The sequence below is a fragment of the Anas platyrhynchos genome, chromosome 2 (assembly GCF_047663525.1).
Source record: "Anas platyrhynchos isolate ZD024472 breed Pekin duck chromosome 2, IASCAAS_PekinDuck_T2T, whole genome shotgun sequence".
Taxonomy (NCBI): domain Eukaryota; kingdom Metazoa; phylum Chordata; class Aves; order Anseriformes; family Anatidae; genus Anas; species Anas platyrhynchos.
The window spans coordinates 12,659,549-12,686,029 of NC_092588.1; the positions used below are offsets into that span (position 1 = coordinate 12,659,549).

General features: G+C 40.4%; 1 long non-coding RNA gene across 1 annotated transcript in view; it reads right to left on the reverse strand.

Annotated features, from left to right (window-relative positions):
- Nucleotides 1-1,465: 1,465 nt before the first annotated feature.
- LOC106016957 (uncharacterized) overlaps nt 1,466-26,481 on the reverse strand; it is a 29,052-nt gene continuing 4,036 nt past the window's right edge. The window contains exon 2 of the long non-coding RNA XR_011807175.1: nt 1,466-1,823. This is a non-coding gene — a long non-coding RNA (uncharacterized lncRNA). The remainder of the gene's footprint in view (nt 1,824-26,481) is intronic.

The window sequence follows — 26,481 nt, forward strand, 5'->3', positions numbered from 1 at the left end:
GCAGTGTGAGGAACAGTGGTGGGTCACGAGCCCTGAAAGAGAGAAGGCTGGAGTAAGACATGAAAATCAAGTCATGTCCTTAAGCATGTTAACAAAGCCTCAGTGGCCAGTCATGTAACTAAATGGTTAAGCCCATACTGATCCGGGCTCACAATATGAAAGAATTTACTAGTTTAAAAAAAAAAAAAAAAAAAGATTTTAAAACTGACATCAGGCTATCATCCTGAGGAGCTTATTTATAGATTGCAGAGCCTAAAAGGACTGCCTTAATCTTCTCATTTGATTCCTTCCTAACATATAACATAAGATTACTTGCAATCATTTTTGTTGTGACAAAGGCATATCTTCTGGAAAAAGCTTTTACCAAGCACCAGCCACAGAGATTAAATGGAAGGAACATAAAATGTTCCTTGGGCTAGAGGTAACAGAGACTGCTGAGGTCCCTGCCAAAAGCGCCAATCATTAAGGTAGTGGCTAAGAATAACTAAGCTACATGGGATGAAAGGATTTCTGTTGGACTGACTGCAACTGTGGGAACAGAGAGTGTGAGAGAGAAGGCCAGAAAAAATCCAGAGAAGCAAAATACTAAATTTGGAAAAAATCAAGCAACAAGCTTCTGGCACATTTGGATTTCCCAGCAAGGAAACTACCTCCTGCTTGCTCTTATTTTATTTATTTATTTTTTTTTTTGTGGGGCAAGAAGACCTGGCACACACTTCTCGCAAATAAATAGGATTGCATAAAGACTCTGCATGGCTCTTTCTGCTTCCCTTCCCAACAGAAACACAACAGCAAAACCCTGAATAACTGCTAACCATTGAAGCCAGAAGGAGCATGGGATTTCCAGCATTAGAAGTTTATGGTTTCTTTGCAACATTCAAAGAATAGTTAGTGTGGGTTCTTCTGCCAGAACAGCTTGTGTGACATAAAACTGTTCTTCAGAAGCACACAGAAGTCATAGAGAACACACATAATTTTCTACCTGTTCACAGTGAATTATAACATGCTACACAAACTGGACCCAAGTAACTACCCATATGTGCCACTGCTAGGGAGTGGAAGCTGCTGGTGAGTGGCCAAGCTCAGTGTGCAGCAAGGATGAGAAAGCTGCCCAGGAGCTTGAAAAGACCTGTGATCCCTAATGCTTGACTTGATGTTAACATATCCAGAAGACACAGCGGTGAACTCCAGGTCTCCTGTGGAAGATATCCTATTTGTCCTGTGGCATGTGTCACCTGTCTGTGCTGAGAAGGAGCTTCTGCAGATCTCTCTCTGGCCATTAATTCAAATTTAAAGTAATTCACATATTGTTCTTGATTTATGCTAGTAATGTCTAACACCTCATTCTCCATGTCATGTTTCAAGCAGAAAGAAAAGAGCAGCTGAAGCAGGAGATGCCTGTAGTACATCACCAGAGACTCCCCCAAGCTACTTACAGCAAGTGAGTAAATATACAGTAAATAAATCATTGAGAAAGGATTTATTATTTATTCCTAATTACAATAAGATGTCTATCAGTGCTTGCTTCCTAATAAGTTTTTTGTTTGTCTGTCTGTTTGTTTGTTTGTGCATTCATATCCTGTCAGTGCTTAACATTTTCCTATGGGTGGTTGGCATTGACTTCTGCTGTGGATGGGCAGGCACTAGGAAGACAACACTCTCACTGTCCAGAAGTCCTGGTAAGCTGTGACGGGTGGATAACAGCATCATCAGCTCTGGTTCCAAGCAAAACTCTCCTTCATCATGCAGCTGGTCCAGACTGGTTTAATGCAGTTAAAATTCAGATGCCTGCAGTACGTCTACAGCTCATGGTTGAGTGAGATCTGTAATTAAAAACAGGAGACAGAAATCACAAAAGTACTGAAACATAAGTTCCCTAACTAGCTTCAATGGGACTGATACCTAAATATTTCTGCTGATAAGCCTTAGGCATTGGCTCATCTCTGTCCCATGAAAGATTGTAAAGAATTTGACACTATCACTGTGTGAATGTTGAACATGTAGCACAACAGGACTTTCATGGTTGCAAGGGGTTTTGGCTCTCTAACCATACAAACATACCAGTAGTTTTACTGTTCAGAGTGTGATATGATTGCCAGGAGGATGGGGCTGAACTAAGCCGTGACTAGAATTGAAGCAGAAACAATATGAATAAAGCTGTAATCAGCAGTAACTTTCCTGCACCTGCATGTCTGCAATGCCTTGGTCTTCCAAGAAAGTAGAAGTTTTCCATGTTTTTACTTCAAAACAGGTTTTTGTTAAGATAGGAATTCTGTATAGGAATTCAGTTGCCTAAACACACACCAAATGCTACCCTAGGTGCCTTGCTTATCAAGACATATGCACAAGGCAGATGGGACAGGATCTATGGGAAACTTGCACCCTCAGAGGCCAGCACCTGGCTAAGAAAGAAACCCTGAGAAGCCTAAAACAGTACCTGATATGTATGTTTAAGCAACACAGCCAGGCTCCAAATGTCTATTTTTTCTGAGCAAAAGAATCATTATTTAACCTTGGCGGGCAGCTAAGCACCACACACTTGCTCACTCCCCCACAGTGGGATGGGGGAGAGAATTTGAAAGGTAAAAGAGGAAACGTGTGAGTTAAGGACAGTTTACCGGGCAAAGCAAAAGCCACAGGCACAAGCACAGCAAAGCAAAGGAAGGAATGCCTTTGCCCTGTCCCACCGGCAGGCAGGTGCCAGTCACCCTCAGGCCAGCAGGGCTTCCTACGTAGAGGTGCCTTGGGAAGACAAACGCCACTACTCCCAGTGCCTCCCTGCTTCCTTCTTTCCCCCAGCTGCCATTGCTGAGCATCCCCATGGTGTGGGATGTCCCTTTAGTCATTTGGGGCCAGCTGTCCTGACTGTGTCCGCTCCAGCTCCTGGGGAACCCCCAGCTCCTTACTGGCAGGGCAGCACAAGGAGCTAGGAAGTCCTTGGCCCTGGGTGAGAGATGATCTGCAACATCTGAAGCATTGGTGTGCTGGCACGACTAATTTCATCACAAATCCAAAACTTAACTTCTTATGAGCCTGTATGAATAAAATTAGCTCTATCCCAGCCAAATCCAGGACAAAAAGTAATCCTGATGGAGGCTGCCTGCAAACTGCGTATCAGCCAGCGGATTGCACTGGTTATCTGAAGGTCTACCAGCAGGGTTCAGTGGTGGGGATACTGCATTGAGGACACACCTCTGGCTGCAGGAGGAGCATGAGGTGGGGGCACTTAGGGAGTGTTCTTAACACGAGGGACCTGAACGAAAAGTTTTGCGTCTGAAGGAATCAGTCATACTTTAGACGCAAGGCAGCCTTCATAGGAAAAAAGTCCTCTCCCAGACAGCAGCAGGAGGGAGACGCTCACCGTGTCATAGGCAGGGTGGGGGATCACAGCTCATCCGTGTCTGCCCCGGTTTCCCCAGCGCATGGCTGAGTCAGGGAAGCTTTGCTGTCAGAGAAAGTGATGAGTGATATGATAGAGTGAAAATTCCTCTGTTTACATCATTGCTTTCTGCACACCCACTTTATTTCCTCATTTTTAGCAAAGTGCATAATAAAAGCTGTTGTGAAATACTGTTCCGCCTTTCACCATCTGATGAGTTAATAGTAATACCGATTAAATTCAGCATGCAAGACAGCCAAGTTGCATGCGTCTCCCACTGTCTGATTCCCTTTAAGAACCGCTACATCACTTTTAAGTCATTTCCTTTCCCAGATGAGGCAGTTTCACTAATATCAAAGAGTTTGATCTAAACTAAGCAGTTTTACAATAAACCAGACAGCCTCGTTTTTGATTATCATTAGCCTTTAACCTCAGAGGGACTTCTTCAGACAGGAGCTGCAACTTGTTACCAGATGTCAAAAATGTTCGTCATCAAAACCTCAAGTGACAACTTGTGACTAAACAGCATGGGCTTTTTGATTGTACTCTAAGTGACAGAAATTTTTATTTAGTGTAGCAGTGCCCAATGTGGCAGAAAGAAAGGGAAAGGAAAGTATTTCAAAAACCATGTCACAACAGGCTCTAAGTACCCTCAGCTTTATGATTTAGCCGTTGGATTTCTCCATAAACTGCTAATCTGTGGTAGGAAGGGGCAGCATTTGTGGTTTTCTCTAGAGAAAAGCAGAAGTGGTCTACATTTTATAGTACAACAGTGAATGCTGAATGTGTGACTCAACTCAGATAAAGTTCAGGAAGGAAATTTTCAACAATTCCAGTCTAGGTAAAAACACATGTCTATTGTTTAATTTCTACAGACAGGACAGACCAGGTGAGATGGCTTTACTTTTGGTAGAGGGAGAGATTTAGGAGAAGCAAGTGTAATTCTCTGCAAATTCTTTATACAGCTTAATATATTGCATGTGACAATGAAACCACAAAGCTAAAATCCGCTATCATGGAAAGCTGTAGCTGACTTTATACCTGTTGTCTAAAAAGGAGATGAAAGCAATCCCAAGGGAAAACCTGGAGCTGCCTTAGCAAGGTTTATATTTCCATGATTGTAATCCCAGGATGCAGTAATCTGGTTCTAATACCAAGTATTATCAACAGTTACCAGAACCATAGTTAAGCCTCCCACACCAAATCATCATATAACCCACAGACAGCCATGTGAAAAATCTTGTTCCTTTAGGAGACAGTTATTTCTTTGTTTCTTTTAGGACAATGCCAAAACTCACAGATTTATTCAGTATAAATGAGAAATTCCACCCCTCATTAAACAGATATGGGCTGTAGAAGATAATTAACCACTTCTTATGGCTTATCCAACCCACAAAATCTGGGTCAGCTAATGTTCACCACCCATATTAATTGCCCAGAACAGACTGACTGGTTTTGGACCAAATATTGTCTCACCAGCACTTAATATCCCCACCATAGCATGAAAAGAAGCAGAAACCTGAGAAGAAGAGAAAATTAGAATGGTGGGAAGAAAAACAGTTTCTTAACTTTGCAGTGGACTCTGTCTAATGAATCCCCTTTGAAAACCACCCTTAGTAATAAATTAGGTTGTAATATATTGCAGATGGATCAACAGTGGCACACATAGCTTTATGTATCTGCCACAGGTGTTTGATTTTGCATTTGACAGCAGGTCAAAGAGTAACCATGCAGGGAATAATACTGCAATAGAGAGCTGCCTTCAGAGGGACAATTCTCTTTGGTACCAGCTTTCAGGGTTAAAAACTTGTTGCTCTAGATTGGAAGGAAAACTAAACCTCTGGTTTGTTCTGTGAGAAGGAATTATGTTTCTATGACTGGTTTAGCATTGAAAATACTTTTTTAAAAACAAAATTTGGATTTCTTTCTGCATACATCTGACGTGTTTAGAAATCATCTAGACATAAACTTTGTTATAATTCAGTAACTTTAAGAAAATATTTTATTTTGACAGAATAACACTTGCTGACAATATTTCATTTTAAATTTTGTGACTAGAAATGACTGGTTCTTGTGTGGTCTTTTATAAATGATTTTTTCCCATTGCCTTATGCATTAGATGGTCTCTCCTTACCATTGGATGGTTTCATAATATGAAATCTTTGGGTGTCTACAGCATCAATTGTGAAAATATGTTCAGTATTTTTTTTCAGACCTACTTATCAAAAAGCCAAAAAAAAAAGTATTATAACAGGTGGGAGAATGTCCTGTTCTACCCAAATGGACTAAAAATCTATAGAAGGGAATAAAATAATAAAAAAAAAAGCAATGACAACAACAACAACAACAAACATACTTAAGGACATCAGAGAAATATTCACTGAACCCTATACAATTTGTCTACATTCCTGATGCTGTCAGTACCACAGTTTTCTATAGCTTCTCAAGGAGGACTAGGAAGGATTAGCCATTTCCTGAGTTCCAGCTGTGCTTCTAACAGTAAACAGCCTATATGTGTTTTGAGTCATTTAGCCTCATTGTCCCTCCATATTTCTGACTCTTGATTAAAAGAAACAACAACAACATGCTCAGGAATATCCAGAGACTATGACTGTAAAATGTGATAAATAGTATCTGTGTATCAGTCATATCTATGCTCAGAAAATTGAAATATAAAGGCTGGAAACTGTTATTAACCTGTGGTATGTATAATCACAAAATCACAGAACTGAAGGGGTTGGAAGGGACCTTCAGTGATCATTGGGTCCAACCCCCCTGCCAAAGCAGGTTCCCTAGAGAAAGTTGCCCAAGTAAGTATCCAGACAGGTCTTGAATATCTCCAGGGAAGATGGTTTATGGATAATGGTTTATGCTCTATCCCTATCTGCCTTGACTGTTCACTTTTGGAGCTAGGGTACTTACCTGGCTGGACCTGAAGTCTAAATCAGCATAGGAACTCTTTCATTCTTACAAGGATTATTCCTGAATTTCTACAGATGCTGTTCACTATGATCTTGGAGTTAAAATGTGTGCAGGACAGTCTTTGCTTGGCATTAGTTATAAGACTTAAAATCAGTTTCTCCTGCATTCCAGCTGATGCTGCAGATAGGGACATACTGGAGCTGTTATGGTCTCCACCATTTGGCTGCAGCCTGGACAGTGTCTTGCAGCCAAACTCTTGCAGGGCTTTTTGTGGGACAGCAGAGCATTTCTGTTTCTGACTCTGATCAGATGTTATATTTTTAATTGGATTTCTACAGTCATGGTCTAATGACAAATGTGTGTGCTCTACATTATGCCCTCTCATGACTTAAAACTGGGAAAGCTGCAGCAAAGAGGCTCTGTTAATAATAAACAGTATTAAATGTCAGCCAGATGAAACTGAAGAATGGGAAAAGAATAGTATGATGCAGGGAGGCTTTCTTTCCACTTACTTTCTTTTCACTGTATTTAGAGGACTTTCATACTTTCGCTGCCTTGAGGAATATTTCTATACTTAGAAATTTACTGATATGAAATAGAAGTTCACAACTCTTCCTAACGGCTTGAGTATTAGTAGTATTAAAACAATGTTTTGGTATCACCTTCTCACCAACTTGCCCTGCTGTAGTAGTGTTCCTGTGTTCAGATGTTTCTTTTTTCTTTTTTAATTTCATTTTTTTCCTTTTTTCTCAATAGATTTTTGTTACATGTTGAAAATAGGCTTCCATTGTATCCCATATTTTGCCATGAGAGGCTAATTTTTCTACAAAGAAAGAAGAATGTTTTATTGTTCTGGCATTTTGTCTCCTTGGATATGGTTTGGAAACCAAATAATACATTGAAAACATGCTTCAGCAGAATAGAAACCCAAGAATCCTCATTTTTGTTTATTTTATTTAATTATTGCAAGACTCCTAGCAAAGCTAACACCTCATGGCTTCAATGGAAGGTCTTCAGCAAAACTGAAGAGTAAGATGGACAAACACTATACAATGTTACTGTTACAGATCAGACACTGCAACGGTCATACTTATTCTATGGAATTCTTTCTCTTTCTTAACTCTCTTGCCCTTTAAAAGGACAAGACAATTCTGTAATTCTGTGATAAATATTAAGATACATGAAAATTAGAGACTTGTTCAATAAGTATGAGAAATTACAAAGGCTGCTCAGCTTACACCAAAAATTTTGCCTCCAGTTGCCCATAGCAAATAAAATTACTTTCAAATGTTATGCACTCAGACTCTGCAGATTTTTATGGCAAGAACCAGAAGAATAGAATTGAGACATCCAAGATGTAGGTCAGGGGTTCCAGGAAGTTCTGTAGGGTTTATGTAGAAATGTAAAACAACAACAACAACAAAAATCTGTGAGCAAAGGAAGTTGTAAACTGCTATTAAATTTGAATTTGAGGTTTTAAAAATATTTAACCCTATGGTTGCTATTTTAGGGAAGATTAATGGTTATTTCAGGGATTTTATAGAAACAAGTAGTCTGGCTGTCCTGTCAGCATATGCCTCATTAGTACAGAGCCAAAATTGAGGTAATTATTTTTGTGTACACAACTAACAGAGAGTATTACACTGGCAACTCACATCACCTCAGAAACCACAGGACCCATCATCATGAGCTTTACAACTAAGGTCTTGTCTAAATGGAAGGCATTTTCTCTACAGAACCCTTCTCAATGTGCAGGACACTATGAAAAGAAGTGTACTAAAGTATTCAGATTTCTGTAATGCTATTCTGAAAAGTAAACAGGACTGAAAAATTCATTACAAGATTTAAGCACTAAAATTCTCAAGAAACAGTTTATTACTTTAAGGACAAATATCATTGACACGAGACAAAGAAACACTTGAGTATCAGCAACAGCATTTATAAAGAAGAGCTCTCCCGTTAATGGAGCCAGAACAAACCCTCAATTTTTGTGTTTGTCAATATTCATGCATGCACACAAAACACACAGAAAGATGCATTATGGGGGAAATAGCATTGCTGTGGGGACCTTGGTCACAAGTGTCCCACAGAAGCAGTGCCCACTTTATTACTCTGTACATGGTCCAGTCCATCTCTGGTATATTCTGTGCTCCTATTTCTATTCCCTTTCATCTAAGCAGTTTATGTACAAGGAAACACTTGTGAACCCATCAGCCTGTTTTGGAGAAGTTATTCAACTCTAACCTCCAACAAAGTTAAATTCATGGCACTAAGCCAAACAGTGATTTATTAATGTCTGTCTATCAGCAATGTATTTGAACTGCTTGAGACTGCCTGGATAAATATTTTGCCCCTGCTCTTTGCCACTGAACTCAGACTACATTACTGGCACCATTCATGGGATGAATCTCATGGCATTTTCTCCCATGTCTGCTATGTATTTTCTGTGTTCAGGCAACACTTGAAGCTTCTGGCCTCTCTGGACTTCATGTCTGATCTACATATGCTCCTTGAACTGCTGTCCTGTGCTTTGAGGTGTGTTTCTGGAGCATCTGGTCTCATTCACCTTCCAAGCTTTGTCCTTGCCCCTCAGACGTTTATTGTTCCTTAAAGCACAACAATACTGAGCAATTTTTAACTATAAATACTGAGGACACATTCACCTAATATGTTAGTGGGCAAAATATCCCAGACCTTCCCAGATTCTTACTCTACCATCTCACTATCACTTTATCAATCCTTCTGACTGTCACCATCTTTATCTAAGTCTGGGTTGTAGGTAATTTCTGATTTACTCCCCTGGTCATAGGGGGTTCATCCATTTTGCCAATGGATGCTTTCCTCTGATGAAAACAACCCTGAGAATCTGTTGCTCCAAGTACACCATTGTTTTCTCAGATCAAAATTGGCAAATAAAACTATGTGTGTTTCCACTCCATAACATCATTATTTTTAAAGTACCCTCTTCAAATCTCTATAAATGATACAAAGAGTGAGGACTATGAGTTCATTTATACCACATTCTGTTTCCACCAGTCTCTAGGCATTTAAAGTACTGCTTTTTCTGGCTTTTTTCAGGAACCTTTGCTGTTGAAATATTTATTAAAAAGCAGATATTTGTTGCAATTTAAATGATTAAATTATGAAAATATAATAATCAATTTAAGTGCTTTTGCATGTACTGCCAATGACTGACACAGAAATAGTAAATGTTCTATGCCAACAATGGAGGCTACCAGGTGTTTTTGTTTATTTAATTCCCCCCCCCCCCCCCCTTTTTTTTTCTTTCCCCAACAGAAACTGTGGTAATACAGGCTTTTAAAAAAATACTTGGAAATGTGATCTTCTGCATTAAAAAAAATAGGCCCTGTTCATACTGCCTGCCAGCAATGTATGTTTGAAGTATTAATGTACAACACCTAAAAGAAACACAATATTAATACAGAACACTGCATTAAAACATTAAAACACCCTTTCAAGACAAGCCAGCTGTCTTATCCTGAAAAAAAGCCAGGAAAACCAGATGTGGAGCTAATCAAATTGTTCATTGTAAATGAGCTACCTGGCAAATTTAGCTTTTTTTTTTTTTTTTCTTTTTTTTTTCCTCCTCCTAATGCTTGAGAAAAAGCCTGTTTTTCACTTACTTATTTGTTACTTGAGTTTGTCCAATACTTTCTGCAGACAAGTGCTTTGGCTCATTGTCCAGGCCTCAGTCTTCCTTGATCAAGAAATGTTAGGACTGAGAATATGTTGTATGAAGGTTTTTCCACTATGCTTCTGAGTCATCTGAAGGCAGGTAAGAGGCAGATTATTGTTTAATGAAACTTTTCCATGGGGAAATTCAGGCACATAGCCAATAACACCTCTTCTCTTTGGGATCCTGCAGCAGATAAATAACCTAAGCACTGTTCTTTCTGAGCTCAGGAGAAGGAGCAATCATCCAGTCTGCCATTGCTGTTGAGCCATACTCTAGCAACCAAGACAGTCAAAGAGCAGAAATAGCAATTTGTTTAATCTGCTTGACTTGCACATACAACTTCTTCACTGCTTTCCTTGAAAAAATGGACCTGTGGCCATTGCACTCTCCATCAGGTCAGGCTGAACTGCTGAAGTACTCATATGAGCAGTCTCTCTGCCTTGTTTGGCTGGAGTATCACAGAATCACAGAATTATCTAGGTTGGAAGAGACCTCAGGGTCATTGAGTCCAACCTCTGACCTAACACTAACAAGTCCTCCACTAAACCATATCGCTAAGTTCAACATCTAATAACTTCATAATGATCAAGGATTAGTTAAATAATTAATTAATAATTAATTAAGGAGTTGAGGTTAATCACAAGGGGATCTCCACTGGAATATCTGAAGGAGTGAGACGTAATATCAGGAAGATAGGTGACCATGGGCCAAGACACCTATTCAAGGATACAGAACACAGCATATCCCAAAACACAAGGTTACTCCAGCCTGAAAACAATCAGGGAACCTTAACTTCAGAAACCTCTGCTTTTTCCTTTTTTCCCTGCCCACATTTCTTGAATCTTCCTCATAGGTGTAACACACTTATTTCAAGGCTGCTCTATGCACCAATTTCAAGAAAGTGTTACAAAAAAAGGCAGCCTTACTGCACATAAATGTTGCAAATACGTGTTAGGTTAAACAAGGTGGTCAGCATAAAGGTAATGCTAATTAAGCCCTGGATATGGTCACAGCTCACCCACTCAGGTGGGACTGTGTTGAACCATTGCATGAGAAAATCTAACATGAAAATTGATTGTAATGGTTTTGTGTTTTTTGTTTGTTTGTTTGTTTGTTTGTTTTTGTTTTTCTTAGTGATAGACTTTTTGATTTGGATTTTTTGGGGAAAAAAAACCAATGGTCATTTCACCACTTATGACTAAATAATAATCCATCCTATTGAAAACGTCAGAAATTCACCATTGTTTGTCTAAACTAGTAATGACAAAAACCTATACAGTAAGTAAATTAGAAACTTTATATGTATATATATATATATATAAATACTCTAAAATTCACAGGCTTCCTCTCATCAGCATGAAACTGCAAACTCTTTCACTAATGGAGAGCAATGCTAGTCTACTCAGAGTCATTTGAACAAGGGATTCATGTGACACAGATGCTTTTATCTCCTCTTTCCCCCTCCTTTACTACCTGACAGATCTGGGAATCAGTCTCTATCTCAGATTTTCCTCACACTTGCCCAGCCATTTGTTCCAGGCTACTTGTGAGTCCCATGGCTTTGCAGGGAAGCAAAGCAAACACAGCATTAACAAACAACAAAGAGCTGGCAACTGCAAGCAGCCATGAACCTGATTCACAACCCTCCAAAATTATATGGTGTTTGGACAAAGAAAATGCACAAGGGTTTGTAGTTTGGCTGCTTTCTTTGGAATTGTATGATTTCTGAGGATATCCAATATTCAGCCAGCAACCTTTCAGGTCCAAGTATAGCAGTCATGGAGGGAGCAAAGCATCTCACTAAAGTCTGCCTCTGACACAGCACTTTTAATCTGGTAGGGAGAAATTTGAAAATTTGAAACCTTTTGGAAGCTTGAACTCTGATGGACGTGGTTTATTCCAAAGGCAGAGAATAACTTGATCTCTGCACTAATCAGGATCATCATGGAATTACTGAAAGCATTTTAATTTTCTTTTTGTCCTAACTTAACCATTTCTAGTCAGGAAAAAAAAAATGGCATTAATTCCTTATCAGTCTTCCAAATATTTCTTAACACATGTGGGAAAGAAAGCAGCAGATAAGAGGAAGGCAACATTTCCATTTTCCCTAACATATTATGGTCAGGAAAAGGCACTGACAGACTGAAGAGGACACCAAGACAGTCAGGGGGCTGGAGCTCACAATGTACAAGGACTGTGAAAGCTGGGTTTATTCAGGTTGGAGAAGAGGTGGCTTAATGTAAATCTGTCTAGTAAGAGCATGTAGAGCAGATAACATCATTGTTTTCTCAAAGATGCATAAGGATGGGATAAGAGACAACGGACAACAGAATTACAATGTAAGAAATTCCAATAAGATATTAAAGAAACAAAATTTCACTGCAAGGATAGTCAAATCTGGAGCAGGGACTCAGAGAGTAGGGTCTCCATCTATCAAGGTATCTGAAACATGCCTGGACATGGCCTTGCTCCAGCTGGACATGCCATGAATAGCGGGTGGAACTAGGGACCTCCATAGATCCCTTTGGAACTATATCACATGGATCTATATAATACACATCTTATTCTATGAACCCATGGAAAGTTCCTAGTTTTTCTGCTGTAGTTTTTAGTGTACATTTATTGGGTTTGGTTCAGTTGAGATGGGCACATGCATCCAGATTTGCTTTACACTGAATGCTGGAAGTAAGCCCCCACTTTGAGCATCGTTTGAATTCAGGGGAAAAGTGCCAGAAGTGCCAGTCATTGCCAGTCATTGCTGCCAGCCATTGCTCAGCAGATTATGCAATGTCACCCACACAAGGTGGGATATAGTCCTCTCAAACATCCTGCATGCAGTCCTACACTGGAGGGATGCATTTTCTCACCATCCCACACCTGCTTAAAGCATAAACTACAATACAAATGCTGCTAAAATTTGTCCTGTTGCTAGGATTAAAAGCATAATCAAAACCCTATTGGAGTCAGTAATGTGGCTTCCCAATAATTTCTGTGGCTGTTATGTGAGCCCATATATGAACACTTGTAACTTCCAGTAGTGAAATATCTTGTCTGTTTTAAGTGGTTTTGGCCTCAGCAGACATGAGTACATCACATATTGTTGTTTTAAATACCTTCTCAGATATCTCATAAGTATCATCATGCCACCAGCATAGTAAAGTGAAATATTTTGTTTTAAAAAACACTACAGTGTTTTACAGGGTAAACTACTACTTAATTATTGTGAATAGATAATACTTTATTAACCCGTATTAACACAATCCATCCAAGTTCCCACTTTTCAAGAACTGTATTCAGTTAGAAAAAAGTTTGATGAGAACATTGTTGAAAAGGAAAGGGACTTTGCAACAGGGTGAAGAATGGAAATGTTCTAGACAAGATACCAGGGCTGAAAGTCTGGTCAACAGGAAAGTTATGGTCTGTTAAGAAGTGACTTCAGGAAAGATCTGAGGATTGGATCACCAATGTTTTCGAAAAGTTATTTAAGAAATCTTATATGTTTTCACAGGATGAATAGATTAATTCTAGTTGGAAGGGATCTCAGGAGGTTTCTAATCCTAACCTCTGCTCTATCCATGTATTATCATCAAAAGCCTGATTCCATTTTAATATAATCTCTTTGTTGGTACAGGCAGGGTGTTGTGAAGCGTCCCCAAAGCTGTCTCTTCTCCATACTGAAAAAATCTTTATCCTCAAGTTCTACTCAGAGGGAAAGTAATGGGGTGACGGCAGGGGATAGGGAATGCCGTGGTGGGGGTGGGGCTGGAAGAAAGCCGAGACTAGGCAACATATCCACTTTCTGGATAAGTAAAAGTCTGATTTCCTGAAGTCTAGTCTGCATACTCTATATTACCTTCCTTAGGCACAGCAGGAACTTCACAGTCCACTTTGAACAATGGAGTGATAGAACATCCCAAGTTGGAAGGGACCCACAAGGATCATTGAGTCCAACTCCTGGCTCCACACAGGACCACCCAAAAATCAGACTCTGTATCTGACAATGTTGTCCAAAGGCTTCTTGAACTCCACTGCCCTGAGGAGCTTATCCCAGTGCCCAACCACCCCCTCAGTGCAGAAACTTTTCCTAACACCCAGCCTGACCCTTCCTTGTCACAGTTTACATATAAGCATATTATATACACATATATAAAGCAGGAGGTTTGGAAATTATTCACAAACTTAGAGCTTTAGTCTCTTCTGCTGTGCAAAACTGGAATATGATGAACCCCCCGTTTTCTCAGGGCTGTGAAGTGGGTGCTGGTACACTGTCTCTGCCTTGGTGGGAACATTTTGGTAGTCGCTGTAGCTTGCTTTGAAAAGTATCTTTGATTAATAATTTATGGGTGGTCATGAGACAGTTTTCTTACTCAATATAAATGCTCTCCTTAATTCCAGGTTATTAAGCCTATCAGGAAATAATTAAGCCCCCCCCTTCCCCCCCCCCCCCCCCTTTTCCTTTCTCTTTCTTTCTTTCTCTCTCTCTCTCTTTCTTTTTGTAGGGGTTTCCTTTGATCAGTAACCAGATGCTGGAACGGATTTGATTTAAAGTTTTCATGATATCAAGGATTGATAATCTGAGATTTCTTTCTGCTGTCAGGAATATTTACCAGTCAGCAAGTTGTGTCTGCAAGTTGTTACCAGCTGGTGATAGCTCTCAATTTGCTATAGGAGGAACAGGACTTTGGCAGGCTTCCTCACAATATGGAAATGTGGTATGTGGCAACAGGGATATCAAACAGTGGCTGTCAGTCACCACTCAGTGCTGAGGACATCAGCCACTGTGGAGATGGGGAGTAGGCCTGCAGGCAGAGCTGGGCACCCTGGGGAAAGAGGAGAGGAGGACAACAGGGGAGAGGCTGGGGTTGGGATGGGAAGGGGGGCCAGGAGCGGGAGGAGAAGGATTTAAGTGGAGAGATAGACAGAAGTTCATCACAGGAGACAGTCGGGGTGGCAGGATAAAATGGATTTTTCTATCTGCTCACTCCCAAGGGCTACAGAGGGGTTGGCTGTGCTCCAAGCTCCACAGAGGGCTGAAACTCAGATGAGGAGCAACTCCCAGCAAAGGGACAGATCTTCTACTCTTGCCTCCCTGTGTCAACAGAGTTCTCTGAAGTCCGCAGAATATTTTACTTGCCAGTGGAGTAGCAAGAGTGGACTTCATCTCTGACTCCTCCACACAGCAGCATACAGAGCTGAGTCCAGGCCACCCACACAGCACCATCTCCTCTCAGCCATAAAACTACCCCAGCTGAAGAGTCTGGCTCCATGTCTTGTTCTGATAATGATTTGCCACTGTGGACATGAGAGAAGAAGAATTTGGTAGCTGCAGGATTAATCATGCTGTGCTGCCCTCATGCAATACTGGTCACTGAGGTAAGAGCCAAGGAAAGAGCAATGAGCAACAGCAATTTGCACTGCGTCAGGACTGCAGGATGAGCTCCTCTTTGTCAACACCAAGAAAGAGGTGATATAAATTCTGCAGTCTACGGAGGGGGGACCTTCATATTTCAAAGCAGCAAAAGTTTTCATGTGGCTATACAATAGAAACAGGTACTCCAAGAAAGTTAATATTCCTAGCAGTTGTAGAACGAAGTTCTTGATTTAAGTTTTATTTGACAACTCTACCTGATGCTACATCCCTGACCAAATTGTCAGCAGCAAAACACCTTTCTAGCACTCTGTTACTTGTAAGTCTTAGCCCCCTAATGAATCCTATCAGAAAACAGACTCACATATTGCTAATTTGCAGATTTACCTTTTGCCTGTGCATCTTTGCTTATATTGTGAAATGCAATTCCATTCCAGTCCTTCTGGTGATATTTGACTGAAGTCTTGGTCTGATCTTAGTTTAGCATCCTCAATTTAGTATTCTTAGTTTATTTTCCGCAATTGTTTTTCAGATTTCCCTATCAAATAACATCACAATTCATATTCATGTTGCTTTTTTTTTTTTTTTTTTTTTTTTAATCTGAAATCACATCTACAGGCTCTACATGTCAAATACAACTGGTGGAATAAAAAACATCCTATGCTATGAGTAGAGCAAATTTTAAGGAGAATTTATTGTTTGGTGAACTTGTGTGGTGCACAGAAGATAAAAGTAAGAAAAATCTCAGCTTGTGATTCTAGGTATGGAACTGTAGTTATCTAAGGAAAGAGCAAGGAGTTAGATAAAGAATGAACGGAAGTGTGTGTTTTGGGGGTAGGGGGGGCAGGGAGGAGGGAAGGAGAAATGGAGCTGTAAAGCTTTCTGCAATCTAAAGAGAGAAGTACAGGTCTGCAGGCAAAGGACACAAAGAAGAGATTTCAGGCCAGCTCCCAAATTCCTTTTTGTTTGAACATTTTGTAAACAAATGTGGAGTCTTCAGCATAGCAGGAGGTGATGGATGTGCACTGCTGAAGACAGTAAGTGGTTTAGGAGCCAACAGCTCTTTTGAAGAAAGGATCTAGGCATCAAGGAGAAGGTGAGACTGACTTTTTAACAGATTTAGATACCGTCTGGCAGAGCAGAACAACACATAGACTCTGAGAGCCAATGCCTAGGGAAATTCCCAGTGCTGTGAGCCCCGGCTCCACTCTATCTGGCTCTCTGGGGAGAGCATGGGGAGAATTTAATACCTGTAGAGAGATCTTCCAAGGCCTGGCCAACTCTGCTGGAAGCTGCTAAACCATCTGCAAGATGAACATGGCCTCATTTTACACCCTGCCCAATAAGCTGCTCAGGCAGCATCAGCTCTTGCCCTGTGTTTGTAATCTGATTTTCCAGACATCTTCTTCCTGACCTCAGGTCTTCAGAGGGTGATGCTAGCACAGAGAGAGGCTCGTTCACTGCACATCAGAAATCCAAATCTCTTGTTTTTAAAATGTATGACCTGCTCTCCATTTTTTCTTTGAAATCTTCTAGCTATTCCAGACATCTGACTAGTCTAAGGTCAAAACACACTAAAACAAACAAACAAAATAAAATCAAAGCAACTGAAAGACCCATTCACAGGGAAAGGTTTCGGTAATGCAGTGCTAATTCTTTGCTTTCCTCACATGAAGCATCAAAAGCAACAGCATAGTCTTTATCTTCCCCACACCATCAAAGCAACTGAGATAAGAAGGAAGAGACACACTATACCTTCGTTTACACCACAGTGAATTCACGGCATTGCTCTCAGCCCACGGAGCCAAAGGAATCTATTAAAAATTATATCTACCCCAAGCAGGTCTAAACAGAGTTGAGACCTACAAACTGTGGAGGTCTAGGTGAGTTGAGGGGGGGGAGCTGATTAAATTTGATAAATTTAATAGCATTTATATTGTGCCAACATGCCTACATCAGAAAGAAGACCTGAGGCCAGTGAGTCTACATGCATAAAATACTTGCTTAGACTAATGCATTGATAGAAAACTGCTTTATTTTGATACAGTTCATATTGTTCTGTAATTTGCTAGGCCAATGTAAACAATTTGCTACTAGTATAACTGCCCATTCCCTCAAGTATTTTCTCTGTTGCTGTTTCAATTAAACCACTGTAGTTAAAGTGGCAAAACTCTCAAATACAGACAAGCCCCTTTTAGAGGAAACCCAAACTGCCTGCCAAATAGGAATTTGTACTGCTCAAATAAACTCTACACAAACAGAATATTCAAACGCTTCCAGTCAATAAACATCAATGATATTAGCTCATAGACTGCCAGAGTGGGCTAGTGGTATGAAGGCAGTTAGGGGACTAAATATGGAGATGCAACAAGTATATAAAACTGCCTAAGCAGTCTAGGTGGACCTTTCTTCTTTCATAAGTGTGTATCTCCAGACACCTGACTGCCTTTGTAGATCTGCCTGAAAATATTAATTTTTTCAGGTTAGGAAAGCAAAAGCCAATTTAGAATTAAATTTGGCCAGTGACATCAAGGGCAATAAGAAAGGGTTCTATAGGTACATTGGTGATAAAAGGAAGACTAGGGAAATTGTGTGCCCTATCCGGAAGATAACAGAGACCTGGTCACCTAGGATATGGAGAAGGCTGAGGTGCTCAATGACTATTTTTCCTCAGTCTTCACCAGCAAGAGCTCCAGCCACATGGTCCAGGCCCCAGAAGGCAAAGGCAGAGATTGGAAGAATGAAGAACCAACCACTGTAGGAGAAGATCAGGTTCAAGACTATCTAAGGAACTTGAACGTGCACAGTACCATGGGACCTGATGAGATACATTCATGGGTCCTAAAGGAACTGGCAAACTGGAAGATGAAGTTGCTAAGCCTTTCTCCATCATATTTGGGAAGTCGTGTCAGTCTAATGAAGTTCCCACTAACTGGAATAAGGGAAACATAACCCCAGTTTTCAAAACAGTAAGAAAGGAGGAACCGGCAAACTACAGGCCAGTCTCACCTCTGTGCCTGGCAAGATCATGGAGCAGATTCTCCTGGAAACTATGCTAAGGCACATAGAAAATAAAGAGGTGATTGGTGACAGCCAACATGACTTCACTAAAGGCAGATCATGCCTGACAAATCTGGTTGCCTTCTATGACAGAGTTACAGCATTGGTGGATAGGGGAAGAGCCATTGACATCATCTACTTGTCTTTTTGCAAAGAATTTGACACTGTCCTCCATTATATCCTTCTCTCTAAATTGGCAAGACATGAATGTGATGGATGAACCCCTCAGTGGATAAGGAATTGGCTGGATGGTTGCACTCAAGAGTTGTGGTCAATGGTTCAATGTCCAGATGGTAACAAGTGATGTTCCTTGAGGATCGGGATTGGGTCCAGCACTGTTTAGCATCTTTGCGGTGACATGGACAGTGAAATTGGGTGCATCCTCAGCAAGTTTGCTGATGACACCAAGTTGTGTGGTGAGGTCAACACACTGAAGGGAAAGGATGCCATGCAGAAGCACCTGGACAGGCTTGAGAGGTGGGCCTGTTTGAACCTCTAGATGTTCAACAAGGCCAAGTGCAAGGCCTTCACCTGAGTCAGGGCCATCCCAAGCACAAACACAGTCTGGACAGAGAATGGATTGAAAGCAGTCCTGTTGATAAGGACCTGGGGGGTGTTGGTTGATGAGAAGCTCAACATAATCCAGCAATGTGTGCTTGCAGCCCAGAAAGCCAGCTGTATCCTGTGTTGCACCAAAAGAATTACGTCCAGCAGGTCAAGAGAGGTGATTCTCCCTGTCTACTCTGCTCTCATGAGATGCCACCTGGAGTACTGCATTCAGCTCTGGGGCCCCAAGCACAGGAAAGACATAGAAGTATTAGAACAAGTCCAGAGGAGGCCCATGAAGATGATCAAGGGGCTGGAGCACCTGTCCTACAAAGACAGGGTGAGAGAGCTGGGATTGTTCAGCCTGGAGAAGAGAAGGCTCTGGGGATACCTTACAGCAGCCTGTCAGTACCTAAACGGGGTCTACAGGAAAGGTAGGGAGGGATTCTTTTTCAGGCGGTGTAGGGATAGGACAAGGGTTAATGGTTTAAAAATAAAAGAGGGCAGGTTTAGAAATAAGGAAGAAATTATTCACTCTGAGGGTGGGGAAGCACTGGAACAGGTTGCCCAGAGAAGCTGTGGATGCCCCATCCCTGGAAGTATTTAAGGCCAATTAGTTCTTGGTCTGGAGACCTTTTCTGTGCATTTACTTCAGCTGCCTGCTTAAAATGGCAGATTAGCAAGGATCCATCAGTTGCATACAAAATGGAGTTATCCTTCATCAGAAGAACTGGGAGCCTAGCTTTATTAAGCACCGAGCTGCAGCCTGTTTCACTGTGGCAAAGGTTGTGCAACCCAGGACACTCTGGTACCTTCTCCATTGCTGAGGTGGAAAAAAAAACAACAAAGCATCAAGTCAGGGTTGGGAAAGAAAGGGAGGTGTGTGAACTATATAACCTCTCAAGGTCCCTTCCTAATCTGCTTGCAAGGATTCTGTGCTGTGGGAAGTAAATCCTGGCACACACAAGTAGAAACCTTGTGCTATATTTGTTGGCAGAATTTGAGCAACCTCTGTTCCCTTCTCCATAACAGCTCATGTACTACTGACAGCAGTACTGTGGTTCTCATGTCCCAGCTGTATTCCAGCATTAGAGGTCACAGTGAGCATTAAACACTGAAGGTTCAAAAAAAGAAAAAAAAGAAAAAAAAATTGAACTTTTTTTTTTTTAAGAGATGTTTTAACTGGAGAATAGTGATTCCAACAGATTTAAGTGTAGCTCTTTCTCACCTACCTTGCCTTGTTTTGCCTAGGCAAAGGATACCAAAAATAAGATCCTTCCAAATAAAAATATTCAATTTTTATCCACATCTGATGTTTTCCTTTGCAAATTCCCTAGACAATTGTGTGCTTTAAGCAAAATCAGTGCCTGTGCTCAGTAATAGATTTGGTATTAGTGAAGATCCACTGGGATATTTTTAAAATTCACTGGTGTGTGTTCTCTCTATGGTAAAGACTTAGAAAGAGTACAGCTTTACCGTTGCTGGATATCTCTGAAACAGAGCAGACTTGTTCTTCTAATTTCTTCATAAAGCTGGTGTCAGACTGCTGACATAAAACACGGAAGTTACTTCCCCTTAAGATCATTTGATATTGCAGGCTTACATCTCACATGGTGCATGTACATTAGCATTTCACATTGTAACATATTTATACTTTTGAAGCAAATCCCATCTTTGTCTCTTAGTGCACTTTGGTTCCTGTTGTACAGCATCCTCAGATTGTTTCCCAAATCCCATTCAGATGGAACAGGACTAGAAGAGGCCCTCGTGGAGTAATCTGCTCTGATTTGTATGGGTGCTATGGGAAACAGTGTAGGTGTCAGATCCTCAACACTGATTATTTCACCCTATGAATTTGAACATAGTAGAATCTGCTCCATGTTAATATGGACATTGATCTTCTGGGGCTCTATTGCATCTTCCTTCTTTTTCTCTTCTTTCATTTGTTGTTGGTCCCACTGTCTTTAATTATCATTCATTTTAAAATTTGTCAAACAGCTTCCATTTAAGCAGACTCTGTGGAATGTTAATGACCCCTGACTTAGTGTTGCAACACTTCCAGCTGATAGTTTCGTATTTTGCCTTGATCTAAGCAATTTCTGACAAGTTATAACAGTTAAGTATTTTCCACTATAGTTTTGACGTCCATATTTATTTATTTTTTCTGAAGAAGTCTGAGTCTTCTAATAATTCAATTGCAAATCTGATTCTGAATAATATTCAGTAGTAAGCATGCAAGGAAATCAAATACATGTAAAACGTAGGTCCTCAGGGGACTAAAATGAGCTCTCTTGAAATAATACTTAGGAATAAATCCATATACCTCTACATCTCTTGTGCAGAATATTTGTAATATTTGATGACCCACAATTTTAAACAAGGGAGAAGAAAAGGTTTATCTATGTCTCACAGATATACTCTTCTCAAAGTGGAGAATTAATCCCATTTACCCTTTCACAACTGAAATTAGAAATTTGAGACTCCTCTGTATAGGAATGGAGCAAGTTACTTTAGATGGCATTTCAGCCCTCTAAAATCTGAATTGCCCAGTGGAGATACTTGTGTTTCTTAGTTGAGCATGCCGGTGTCCATGGTGACCTGTCTACTGTCAAACTGAAAATGTTATCATAGACTTGCACCAACAAGAAATTGAATACTTTCCATTTCTGATATAACTTCTGTTTTTATATAACACCAGGATACAACAGGATAGCAAAGTGGTTGGTCAGTAGCATACTCTACTTACTGCAGCTTTCATAATGGATAATGAAGAATCAGGCAAAAACAACCGTGAGAGCTATAAAAGAGTTTACATTCATGGATCCCTCAATAAAACATTTTTTGCATTAATTACTTCTAAATTATTGCATTAATTTCTTCTAAAGAGAAGCTGACGCTGCAGCTTTGGTAATACTCTCTATGAAAGAATGGAAAAAGAAGTACTAAAAAGATACAGCCTACTGGGAACATCAAGATATTAATGGAAAGAGTGCCATCATCCAATGGACATGAGCTTAGGTGCTAGGGTTCAGTTCTCCAGTCTACCAGAGACTTTGGTGTGACCTTGAAAAACTTACTCAAAACTTTGAAGCATGTAGTTAACTAACCATTATCAAAGATGTTGACTTGAATCTTTGGTCCTTCAGCTACTTTTGTATAAAGGGGAAGTAACAACACTTCTCTACACTTCTCTACTTGCATTTTAAGTTGTTCCATTCCTAAGGAGAAAGGGAAGTGATATTTAAGACTGGAAATCACTTACTGCATTGTGATTGTGATATTATGACTCCACAGCTGACAGACACAATCAAGATCTGCAAGAAACTTGACTGTGTCTGCCAGCATTTGTTCAAGTTGAAAATGAGTTACAGTAGCATTAACTAAATAACCAGACATTTATTCCTTTGTATTAAAAACTACTGTGACTTAACAATACATGTTTTTCTCAAGACCACCAAGAGAGTGGAATCTGTATGAGGACCAATTACTTATCTCTGACATACACAATTGTGCAACAGCATCTGAGCAAGGTTAGCCAAACCTCGTGCTTTTGTATATGTTTCAAATAGTGCCAGAGATTCCCTTTCCAATTCCAAGTTTGTCTCCTTCTTTATTTTACTATATTTCTGTACTTAGGAATCTGGACAAATGCCACCAAAAACTTGAAATCCAGAAATTAAGTCCAGAGTAAATAACAGACCAGTGTCAAACTCCCTCACATTGGTCTGATGCTGGCAATGAAGTGTCATAGCAGTAGTAAAAGTCCAGCACTCTGGATACTCTGACTTCTTTATCTCAGTGTTTAACTAAGGCTATGCCTATCAGGATTGCTTTAGAGCCAATCATACCCATGATTACAGAAGGAGTTTCAAAAATGTCTAAGTCCCTGTAAAATTAATATTGCTTTTTTTTTTTTTTTTTTCTCTCCATAGAAAAGCTCTGCCATCTGTGAAAAGCTGCAGAAGAGCTGTCATGATATAAGAAAAACATCAGTGAAATATCCTCTATCCATATAGCAGATTATTTACCTACCCATCCCTTTTTCTTTCCATTTTGTTGTCTCCTAGAAATACAGAATAGAATACTAATCTGTTTTGGAAAATATTGACACATTTTTATGAGTCAGGCCTTTGCATCACTTTCACTGCAGACCAGAACTAAGGCATCTTGCTGCCCTCAGTAATGAGCTGGCACAATCCAATGAATAAAGGCAAAGCACCCTGCTCTCTTTTACAAGTCACGCTATGTTCACAAGGATCGCTCCTCTCAACCACTTCCATATTTCCCCCATTGCAAGCACAGCAGATACAATTAGCCTCTTGTTCTTAGGAATAATCTGTTAAGGAAACCCATGTTTTTCATTAGCTCCAAAGTGTTTTAAATGGCCTGGTTCTACTCTGCGCACAGCAATGCTCATACTACTAGAAGAGTAGAAGTTACTTTTGCACATTGACATCTCATATCTTGTGATTCAAGGTATCACTTTCCTCTGTCACGGTATTCATTCTCAGCCTGGTGAATGTGATGACAGAAGTGGCACATGGGGTGATAATGAACCCGACACGGCTGTATGGTTATTTGCATCTGTTTCTTTTGCTGACTGTTTTTACAAGGTCAATGGGAGAGTCTACATGCCGTGCTTTGTGCCATAAATCCTTGAGACTTGTTCCCCTCACCGTTTCCCCTCCAAAAGGAAAAAAAAAGTTGTAACAATTAACTCATGCAAAATAATTACTGCATTTGTTGACAGATCACATTTCCATCAACGCAAAGAGCTTTGACGTTGACATGAGAAGGATTTTTTTTGAGTCCACAACACTCTTGCTGTATATTAATATGTTACCTTTGCTTAGGACAGCTATTATTCCTATTATTATAATACTAATGAAGCCAGGGAACAAAAAAAAAAAAAACAAACAACAAATGATACTTGCTTTCCAAGACCAATTCCAGGGTATTATGCCTCCACCCATCATTGCAGAATATTCAGGGCAATGTCAATGTGATGGCAGGAGTAGAACAAACATTTAAATGTTAGTTACAGACCTAGCTGTGATTGAGTAAGAAAAAATCCTTTCCTCTGCCAAAAGCAGAGCATAAGGATGGTGGTTGCTAAATATTGCCAGGTGTTCTACAGCTCTTGCATTTTGACACAACTGAGAAACATAGTGGGACCGAACACAAATTAGGACTGATTTTCTGTCATGTTTGCTCAAGGAATAAGAATGAAAGCTGTTCAAAACATTTGTATCAAATCAGTGTGCCAGAAAATTGAGTTTGACTAAGGGAAATGGCCATAAGAATCAGTGCTGACAGCAGATGCTTTCTTATTTTTCTATATTCTTTCTTCTTTTCAAATGGTATTCTTAAAGAATGGACTTTTTCCTATTTTGGCTGGGGAAAAAAAAATGTCATTCTGGTTAAAGAATCCACCAAATTCAGACACACTTCAACATACCTATTCTATCAGCTTCCATTTACCTTACTATCATCAGAGTGTATTTTTCAGAAGCATTCATACACTCTCCACCTCCGGTTCTCCTCTCAGAGTAGTGAGCTGAAATGATTTCTATAAGCATATAGCTCTCACAAAGGCCTTGTTATGAATTAGCAGCTAATTAGTGCCAGCTAGCCCACACCTGGGTCTGAATCCTCATCCACAAACTCTAAGAGCTTCTACAAAGAGATGTGAGGTCTTTGGTTGTCCTTTGCTTTGTCACTCAGACCAGGAACCACACAGTATATGCTTGGGTGACATCTATGTATTTCTGGACAACCTTGGTACTCAGCCTGGCATTCCCTCAGGTGTAACACTTGAGCTGGTTGCCCACAACCTTCTGATTTCACGGAGTCCCATTCACTCCAGTGGGATTCTGTAGAGATGCAGGAGTTTGTTCTGAAAACTTAGATGATGATAAATAGAGATCATCATAAGTAAGGTCATTCAACTTTGTAAAAAACTACCAAGTGGAGCTTAAAATATAGAAGTTGTTCTTGAGCTCTATCACCGCAGTGTGACACCACTGATACTGTAACTTGTCTCAGTGCAGGGTTTGTAGCAACGTCCTGGTGAGCCAGAACACTTGAATGCAGTACACAGCTCCCTGTGTCAGTACAAAACTGATGTGGTAACACCATAGACAACCTGTGGTAACCACTGTAATTGTACCAATGTGTTGCTAAAATCTATTTGGGTTAGGTGAGCTATGGTCTACTCCATTATATGTTAATTGCAGGGATGGGAAACCTGGGATTGAAAAAGATTGATGAAAATTCAGCACCAAGCTGCTCTCACAAATGTGCTGAAGAGGAATATCCACTGCCCAAGCAGTGGTGGATATATGACTGAAGCTATGGGGAAATAGATTTACTTCCCATGCTTCTCTTACAAAAAGAGATGGGATGGTATTGTGATAACAGAATGGTAACAGAATAACAGATGGTAACAGAAAATTATTCTGTTCATTGAGTCAGGACAAAGAGAAGACCCCATGGCAAAAGGCAATATATATCGTCTTGAAGGCTCTTAGCACAGGTTCACAAGTGGTGGTTGAACCCTATAATCCTTCTCTGGGGCCTGGTATATTAAGTGCAGCTCATGAAAAGAAAAAGCATTGGAAGCTCTGTTGCAAGGACAGAGCTGAAAAGAGGCCACAGCAGGTCCATGAACGTTGGAGCATGAAGTAGAAATCAACTGTGTCAAAATGAGGCAAGCAAAAACATTCATTTCTCTCTGGCTTACCATTTCCAGAATATGGGCTGTACTGCCATAACAGATCTCCCTTAAATCTGCCCCAGAGTAAGCCAGACAGCTGCATACATTACATCATTATCCACAGACAACCAAGATTCTCCATGTTCTAATCTTATATTTTTAATAAACCCACCAATCTCTCACCAAGCAAGCAAAGCAAAGATTTGACAAGACTTATTTCTGCAGGACTGACTCACATGGCGTTATGCCTCCTCAGAAAGGGCAAAATGTTCAGACAAATTAATGAAGCAGTTCCTGCAATGAGTGAAACATGCCTACGTGGACTTGGGCTCATAAGAAAACTGCATATGGGTGGAGATTAGCAACGAACTGGGGGTGACCAGACAGGAGACTGTTAAATGAAAAATGTCTGGATGTTGAGGCAAGAACCTGGTATAGAAAACAAGGGAAGTAGAAGGGTTCTTGGAGATGGGAAACGTAAAGAGGAAAAGACCACTGAGTTGTGTGGAAAAGGGTGAGGAAAGGACCTTCCCACCTCATCTCTTCTTCCTTATTTCTGATATTTTGCGTTTAAATATCCAGCTGACATTATTAATGGAAAATCTAAGCAGTTAACTCATGGGCCTCTATACCTTGTCCCCAAAGGATTGTGGTCTGCACTTTTTGGAGGTGTCACTTTAGTTCCCGATGCCAAGACCCAGGGTCCCTGCCAGCAGCAGCAGTGTTTCCAGGCAGATGGGGACTCTATGCACTGCTGCTTGGCAGCATGGCCAGGTGTAGGATGAACCAAGCAT